This window comes from Eriocheir sinensis, unplaced genomic scaffold (assembly GCF_024679095.1).
Source record: "Eriocheir sinensis breed Jianghai 21 unplaced genomic scaffold, ASM2467909v1 Scaffold204, whole genome shotgun sequence".
NCBI lineage: Eukaryota > Metazoa > Arthropoda > Malacostraca > Decapoda > Varunidae > Eriocheir > Eriocheir sinensis.
Genome location: NW_026111451.1, coordinates 361,204 through 368,979, shown reverse-complemented (window position 1 = coordinate 368,979; position 7,776 = coordinate 361,204). Strand labels below are relative to the sequence as shown.

The following is a 7,776-nucleotide window of genomic DNA, read 5'->3' as shown; positions in this document are numbered from 1 at the left end:
ATGCTCATCCCTATACTGTCCAAACCCCTTATGCAAGAGCTAACCAGCATCTTCACTCTTTCATCCCTCACGCTGGTAAACTCTGGAACAATCTTCCTTCATCTGTATTTCCTCCTGCCTACGACTTGAACTCTTTCAAGAGGAGGGTATCAGGACACCTCTCCTCCCGAAATTGACCTTCCTTTCGGCCAGCTCTTTTGACTCTTTTTTTTGGGAGCAGCAAGTAGCGGGCTTTTTTTTTATTATTGTTTCCTTTTTTTGTGCCTTTGAGCTGTTTCCTTTGTTGTAATACATATATATATATATATATATATATATATATGTATATATATATATATATATATATATATATATATATATATATATATATATATATATATATATATATATATATATATATATATATATATATATATATGTATTATATATTCATGGTTTTCAATGTCCTGCCTTAATTTATTGGGCTATTATTATTATTATATTATTATCCCCATGCATCGTTTACTATTCCAGGCAGACAAATTCAGAGACAACCACTGAAAATCATAAATAACTGGCTGACTATCATCATTATTATCATCATTCTTATTATTATAATGATAACTCTTCTTCTTCAGTTCTTTTCTTCTTATCATTATTGTTATTATTATTATATATATGCATGATACTTCAGTCACTTAACGACGATTTCGGTGCTCTGCATGAAATGAGAATAATATTTAAGATAATAATAATAACAATAATAACAATAATAATAATAATAATAATAATAATAATAATAATAATAATAATAATAATAATAATAATAATAATAATAATAATAATAATAATAATAATAATAATAATAATAATAATAATAATAATAATAATAATAATAATAATAGTAATAATAATAATAATAATAATAATAGTAATAATAATAATAATAATAATAATAATAATAATAATAATAATAATAATAATAATAATAATAATAATAATAATAATAATAATAATAATAATAATAATAATAATAATAATAATAATAATAATTATTATTATTATTATTATTATTATTATTATTATTATTATTATTATTATTATTATTATTATTATTATTATACAAAAGCACGCGACGAAGATGTTTCCATGACGAGCTTGTTTTGTTTCCGTCACGCGCTTAGACGTCTCCCCTCTCACCTACCTACGATACCGTTCAGCGAGATTCATGCTACAACAAACACTTAGGTGTCTCCCCTCTCACCTACCTACGATACCGTTCAGCGAGATTCATGCTACAACAAACACTTAGGCGTCTCCCCTCTCACCTACCTACGATACCGTTCAGCGAGATTCATGCTACAACAAACACTTAGGCGTCTCCCCTCTCACCTACCTACGATACCGTTCAGCGAGGTTCATGCTACAACAAACACTTAGGCGTCTCCCCTCTCACCTACCTACGATACCGTTCAGCGAGGTTCATGCTACAACAAACACTTAGGCGTCTCCCCGCTCACCTACCTACGATACCGTTCAGCGAGGTTCATGCTACAACAAACACTTAGGCGTCTCCCCTCTCACCTACCTACGATACCGTTCAGCGAGATTCATGCTACAACAAACACCTAGGCGTCTCCCTTTCACCTACTTACGACACCATTCAGAGAGATTCATGCTAGAGCAAACACTAAGGCGTCTCCCCTCTCACCTTCTTACGATACCGTTCAGCGAGATTCATGCTACAACAAACACTTAGGCGTCTCCCCTCTCACCTACCTACGATACCGTTCAGCGAGATTCATGCTACAACAAACACTTAGGTGTCTCCCCTCTCACCTACCTACGATACCGTTCAGCGAGATTCATGCTACAACAAACACTTAGGCGTCTCCCCTCTCACCTACCTACGATACCGTTCAGCGAGATTCATGCTACAACAAACACTTAGGCGTCTCCCCTCTCACCTACCTACGATACCGTTCAGCGAGATTCATGCTACAACAAACAATTAGGTGTCTCCCCTCTCACCTACCTACGATACCGTTCAGCGAGATTCATACTACAACAAACACTTAGGCGTCTCCCCTCTCACCTACCTACGACACCGTTCAGCGAGATTCATGCTACAACAAACACTTACATTCAAGATTTTAACATCACATGATACAGTACAGTTCCTTAGCCTCAACATTATGCAAATATATGTTCTTTATAGTAAAGAACATCTCTGCTACAAGCAAAGCAATTCATCTGCTACAGTCATATGAAACACAAGGCGCCGTCACTCACGCGTGGCTGGAGCTGGGTAATCAAAACTCCGTCATTATCCACAGCGGCATTATATATGCCGGCATGGCTGGAGATCTGGGGGGCGGGGGCCCGGGGGTCTTGTCTCCGTGTGGGGCTGCCTCACACACTAGCTTCTACAAATGAGTATGGCAACAAATGGGGGCTCCCAAATGGACCATTTTGGGGGGCGGCGGGTCCCTTTGTTGGAGGCCTGGGGGGAACACTCCTTTAACCTCTGTTCGGGAGCAGTGAGTAGCGGGCCTTTTTTTTTTTTTTTCCTTACGCCCTTGAGCTGTCTCCTTAGCTGTAAAAAAAAAAAAAAAAATTTTGGGGGCGGCGGGCCCCTTTGTTAGGGCCTGGGGGGGCGTCTTCTTATATGACCCCAACACCCCTTCCCTTAGCTACGTCACTGAATTTAGCCATTAGACTTGAGCCTGTATCATGGCACACACCCCAAGCTGTCACCCGGGGCGGACCGCCCCTCCCGCTCCCCCCTTACTACGCCGCTGGGTGTCCCACAGGGTTTTGTCCTATCTCCCACTCTTTCTTTTGTTCAATAATGATCTTCTTTCCAAAACGAACTGTCCTATCCATTCTTTCGCCGATGACTGTACTCTGCATTTCTCATCTTCTTTTAATAGAAGACCCACCCAACAGGAACTAAATGATTTCATGCTGGAGGCGGCAGAAAGCTCAGCGTCAGACCTTACTATTATTTCTGATTGGGGCAAGAAGGATTTGGTGTCCTTCAACGCCTCAAAAACACAGTTTCTCCACCTATCCACTCGACACAATCTTCCAAACAATTATCCCCTATTCTTTGACAACACTCAGCTATCAACTTCTTCAACACTGAACATCCTCGGTCTTTTTTTTTTTTTACAACAAAGGAGACAGCTCAAGGGCACGAAAAAAAAATAACAAAAAGCCTGCTACTCGCTGCTTCCAAAAAAGAATTAAAGGAGGTGGCCGAAAGAAAGGTCAATTTCGGGAGGAGAGGTGTCCTGATACCCTCCACTTGAAAGAGTTCAAGTCATAGGCAGGAGGAAATACAGATGAAGGAAGATTGCTCCAGAGTTTACCAGCGTGAGGGATGAAAGAGTGATGATGCTGGTTAACTCTTGCATAAGGGGTTTGGACAGTATGAGCATGAGTAGAAAGTCGTGTGCAGCGGGGCCGCGGGAGGAGGGGAGGCATGCAGTTAGCAAGTTCAGAAGAGCAGTCAGCGTGGAAATATCGATAGAAGATAGAAAGAGAGACAACATCGCGGCGGATTTTAAGAGGTAGAAGACTATCAGTAGTAGGAGGAGAGCTGATGAGATGAAGAGCCTTAGACTCCATGCACTCTGTCCAAAAGAGCTGTGTGAGTGGAGCCCCCCCACACGTGAGATGCATCCTCCATATGAGGGCGTAAAAGGCCCTGTATATGGATAGCAACTGCGCAGGGGAAAAGAACTGGCGGAGACGATACAGAACGCCCAACCTCGAGGAAGCTGATTTAGCGAGAGGGGAGATATGAAGTTTCCAGTTGAGATTTTGAGTTAAGGATAGACCGAGGATGTTTAGTGTTGAAAAAGGTGACAGCTGAGTGTTGTCGAAGAATAGGGGATAGGTGTTTGGAAGATTGTGTCGAGTTGATAGGTGGAGAAATTGAGTTTTTGAGGCATTGAAGGACACAAGGTTCCTTCTGCCCCAATCGGAAATGATAGCAAGGTCTGAGGTTAAGCGTTCTGCAGCCTCCAGTCTGGAGTCGTGTACTTCCTGTTGTGATGGTCTTTTATTGAAAGAAGTTGAATAATGCAGAGTGGAGTCGTCGGCGTACGAGTGGACAGGACAGTTTGTTATGGAAAGAAGATCATTGATGAATAACAGGAAGAGAGTGGGTGATAGGACAGAGCCCTGTGGAACGCCACTGTTGATAGGTTTAGGGGAAGAGCAGCGACCGTCTACCACCGCAGAGATAGAACGCCCGGAAAGGAAACTGGAGATAAAGGAACAGAGAGGGATGGAATCCGAAAGAGGGCAGTTTAGAAAGCAAAGACTGGTGCCAGACTCTATTGAGGGCTTTCGATATGTCTAGCGCAACAGAAAAAGTTTCACTGAAACGGCTAAGAGAGGATGACCAAGAGTCAGTTAAGAGGGCAAGAAGATCGCCAGTAGAACGCCTCTTGCGGAATCCATACAGGCGATCAGATAGAAAGTTAGAGGTGGAAAGGTGCTTTTGAATCTTCCGGTTAAGGATTGATTCAAAAGCTTTAGATAGACAGGAAAGTAAAGCTATAGGGCGGTAGTTTAAGGGATTGGAACGGTCACCCTTCTTAGGCACAGGCTGTACAAAGGCATACTTCCAGCAGGAAGGAAAGATAGATGTTGATAGGCAGAGACGAAAGAGTTTGACCGGGCAGGGTGTCAGCACGGAAGCACAGTTTTTAAGGACATTAGGAGGCACTCCATCAGGTCCATAAGCCTTCTGAGAGTTGAGGCCAGAAAGGGCATAGAAAACATTATTTGGAAGAATCTTAATAACAGCCATAAAGGAGTCAGAGTGGGGATGAGTAGGAGGAATATGCCCAGAATCGTCCAGGGTGGAGTTCTAACAGAAAGAATTACATACGTAGATTTAGACCCCAACAACAGTCGTGCTGTAGAGCTGAGAAAGGAGGAGGAGGAGGAGGAGGAAGAGGAGGAGGAGGAAAGAGCGAGTAAGAGAACACAACAAAAACAATATCAACAAAAATCAGAACAAAAAGATGAAGAAGAGAAATTTAGAGATGGTTAAAAGAAAGAAGACAAGAACAAAGACAATCAATGGTGGTGTTTGATATTGCTGGAAGTGATGTTAAAGAAATGGCACAAATTCTAACTTCACTATCTGATTACGACAGGTTATTGCTCTCTCTCTCTCTCTCTCTCTCTCTCTCTCTCTCTCTCTCTCTCTCTCTCTCTCTCTCTCTCTCTCTCTCTCTCTCTCTCTCGTGAACATCTTAGATTTGAAATTTTGAGAGAGAGAGAGAGAGAGAGAGAGAGAGAGAGAGAGAGAGAGAGAGAGAGAGAGAGAGAGAGAGAGAGAGAGAGAGAGAGAGAGAGAGAGAGAGAGAGAGAGAGAGAGAGAGAGAGAATGGAATTTTAAAAAGAATTTGCCGACGCTCAAAGGAGGAAGAAGAGGAAGAGGAATAGGAGGAGGAGGAAGAGGAGGAGGAGGAGGAGGAGGAGGAGGAGGAGGAAGAACACTAAAGAACACAAAGAAAGAATAAACAACAGCAGACCTGGTCGTCCTTAAGAGGCAATTTGTGACAAGCTACACTAACTATCTAATCAAAAGTGGGAGATGAAGGACAGCAAAGGCGAAGGCTCCTCCCCACCCCCCATCCCTTCAGCCAGAGCTGGCAGGAAAGAAAAAGAACCATGCAGCATGAAAAAAACTGCATGTAAATTATGTAGGAAAGAGGAAAAAACTATACATTCATTTAATACCCTGCATATTATAAATCTGAAATCAGTGGGCAGCTAACAGAAGTTTTTAGGAAGTCACTAGACACAGGGGTGGTGCCTGTTTCATGGAGGCAGGCACACGTTATTTCTATATTTAAGAAGGGAGACAAATCTTCTATGGAAAACTATAGGCCGATTAGTTCGACGCCAGTTATAGGTAAAATGCTTGAGTCAATAATAGCTGATAGTATTAGGGACCATATTGACAGACAATTTAATTCACGACTCACAGCATGGGTTTATTAAGGGAAGTCGTGCCTCACTAATCTTTAATCCTTTTACAATAGAGTCAACGAGGCAGCTGACAATGATGAGAGTTACGATGTAGTTTATCTTGATTTTAGTAAGGCCTTCGATAAGGTACCTCACCAGAGACTGTTAAATAAAGTCAGGGCTCATGGAATAGGAGGGAAGGTTTATGATTGGACCAGGGCGTGGATTAGCGACAGGAAACAGAGGGTTACCATTAACGGTAAAAAAATCAGAATGGGGTAATACTACCAGTGGGGTTCCTCAAGGTTCAGTTTTAGGCCCGCTTTTATTCATTATCTACATCAGTGACATAGACAATGGGATAACTAGTGACATAGGTAAATTTGCAGATGACACCGAAATAGGACGCGCTATTAGGGCAGGGGAGGATGCTAAAGCACTGCAGGAGGATCTCAACAAACTGTCAGCTTGGTCAGAGACATGGCAGATGAATTTTATCATCACCAAGTGGAGCGTACTGAGTGGAGGAACACGCAACCCATTACACGGGTATATTTAGACTCCACAGCGATAGGCAGATCAGAGTGTGAAAGGGATTTGGGACTCGGACCTAAAACTAAGGGAGAGAGAGAGAGAGAGAGAGAGAGAGAGAGAGAGAGAGAGAGAGAGAGAGAGAGAGAGAGAGAGAGAGAGAGAGAGAGAGAGAGAGAGAGAGAGAGAGAGAGAGAGAGAGAGAGAGAGAGACACGAGGGGACGAGGACATTCCAGACGCAGAACAAAACAATGCAGGAGCGCTGCGCCTAACAAGGTTCCTGGGGCAGCGGGCGGCCAGCTGACATTTATCGCGAGGGACTGGGTGACGCGTGCAAATCTAAAGGTTCGTACAGTGTCCCCTTACTGGAGCAATCACGAGAGCGAGGCGGGAAGAGAGAGAGGACAAGAGAACAACAACAACCGGGAGACCATCAAATGTAGGACAGGTTTAGCTAACGTTGCTGTTAAGCGGATTAGCGCGTTGCTGGGCTCACCATCACTTTTGGCGTTGTGAAATTAGCTTGTAGAGCAAAATCAGTGGATTCATATTCTCAAGCATTCAGATTTGATAAGGCTTTCATAGAGGTTGTGGGTAGTTTTAAAAGCTTTTTGGCAGTTCAACAAGACACTAGGCGTTGTGAATTTAAAATGTAGCTGAAAATCGATGTTCTGGATCCTTATCCTCAAACATTCACATTTAATAAGGCTTTCATAGCAGTTGTGGGTGCTTCTATGGGTAGTGATAATGATAGTTTGAGAAGGCTTCTGCACCGTGAATGTGAAAAACACTTTCGAGTACTTCAGACGATGGAAAAAACGCAAATGTAAAGTAATTTACTTCGACCTAAAACAAAAACACCGCCTGAGAAGATTTGAGCAGAAGAAAATAATCACTCATTTGCACCGTGTTATAAATATGGTTCCTTGAGTTAACGTAACACGCTCTTGATTGATTGGTGTTAGCGTGGTGATGAGTCCATTAGCACCACCACCACCACCACCACCACCACCATTTCCTATTTTCACTAAATACCATCACCACAACCACCAAAACCAAACCACCATTTCCTATCTCCGCCACCACCACTACCACCGAAGTCAACAGTTAAATACTATTATTCTCTTCGTTTCCCCGTCAAAGCGATTTTTCCTTCACTCCATCGACGCGGCCATTCACGGGTGAGGGAAAGGTAGGCCGATAAACAGCCCGCTCGAAACTGTGTACACAATTACACATTTTGCCCCCGCCGCCGTGGAAAGCTTTGT

The 7,776-nt window shown here is 42.5% G+C and overlaps 1 long non-coding RNA gene across 1 annotated transcript; it reads left to right on the top strand.

Annotated features, from left to right (window-relative positions):
• Nucleotides 1-1,171: 1,171 nt before the first annotated feature.
• Nucleotides 1,172-2,099, top strand: LOC126990817 (uncharacterized). The gene is made up of 3 exons (XR_007744778.1): nt 1,172-1,395; nt 1,715-1,994; nt 2,059-2,099. It is a non-coding gene; the product is annotated as an uncharacterized LOC126990817 (long non-coding RNA).
• Nucleotides 2,100-7,776: the final 5,677 nt, after the last annotated feature.